The sequence below is a fragment of the Phoenix dactylifera genome, unplaced genomic scaffold (genome assembly GCF_009389715.1).
Source record: "Phoenix dactylifera cultivar Barhee BC4 unplaced genomic scaffold, palm_55x_up_171113_PBpolish2nd_filt_p 001149F, whole genome shotgun sequence".
NCBI classification, from domain to species: Eukaryota; Viridiplantae; Streptophyta; class Magnoliopsida; order Arecales; family Arecaceae; genus Phoenix; species Phoenix dactylifera.
The window spans coordinates 53789-54869 of NW_024068489.1; the positions used below are offsets into that span (position 1 = coordinate 53789).

Below are 1081 nucleotides of genomic sequence, written 5' to 3' on the forward strand. Positions count from 1 at the left end.
CTCTTGGGCACTTAGGACGGTAGTCAACATTGACAATTGGTTCCTTATGTCTTCAAAATTTCGAGTATTTTGAGCATTGATATTAGCTTGACCTTGTAGAAAAGTTTGTATGGATTGCAAGGTATCCTCGATATTTGGCTTTTGAGAAGGTGATGGTGCATAAGAAGGATGTGCAGGTGGAGGAGCTGAATGGTGTGACTGTTGAGGATGATCGTTTCTCCACCTAAAGTTTGGATGATTCTTCCAACCAGGGTTATAGGTATTCGAGTATGGATCGTTATAAGGCTTTTGTAGAAGTTCATAGCATTTGCTTGATCGTGCAAGACTTCTTTGAATGCCGGTATGGTGGGACAATCTTGTAGTAGTATGACCCGACATATCGCAGGATACCACAACACTCATTTCTAAGTTCTATAGTCTTGACAGGCTCAATCTTCCTAAGCTCAATTTCTTCTACCTTCCTAGTGAGGGCTGCCATTTTAGCATGAAGATCATCCTCATTTCTGAGGTTGTAAAGGCCTCCCTGTACAGAGCTAGTAGGCTTAGGCAAAGACTGTTGTTTCTATCCCCGTTATCCCAAAGTTGGGGCAGTCTCAGCAAGGGAATCCAAATATTCCCATGCCTCATCAGGGTGTTTTTCTAAAAATCTACCATTGCACATGGTCTCTACAAACTGTTTCAACTGTGGAGATAAACCTTCATAAAGAAGCTAATGGTTCTCCAAGTTTCGAATCCGTGATAAGGGCATGAGAGAAGAAGGTCTTTAAATCTTTTCCAACATTCATAAAATGTTTCATTATCTTTTTGTTGAAAATTGCTGATATGTCTTTTCAAAAAGTTGGTCCTTTGTGTGGGAAAGAACTTCTTTAAAAATTCTCTCTGCATATCTTGCCAATTTCTTATTGATCTAAATCGCAAAGAGTTTAGCCATGTTTTGGCCTTATCCTTTAGAGAGAAAGGAAACAATGTCAACTTGAGGACATCCTCGGTGACATTTGGCACTCTAAATGTAATGCTCAATTCTTCAAAATTCTTTAAATGAAGATACGGACTTTCGGACTCTAACCCATGAAACTTGGGC

The 1081-nt window shown here is 39.7% G+C and overlaps 1 non-coding gene across 1 annotated transcript; it reads left to right on the top strand.

Annotated features, from left to right (window-relative positions):
- The first annotated feature begins 730 nt into the window (after positions 1–730).
- Positions 731–839, top strand: LOC120108049. The gene has a single exon (XR_005509571.1). It is a non-coding gene; the product is annotated as a small nucleolar RNA R71 (small nucleolar RNA).
- The last annotated feature ends 242 nt before the right edge of the window (positions 840–1081 follow it).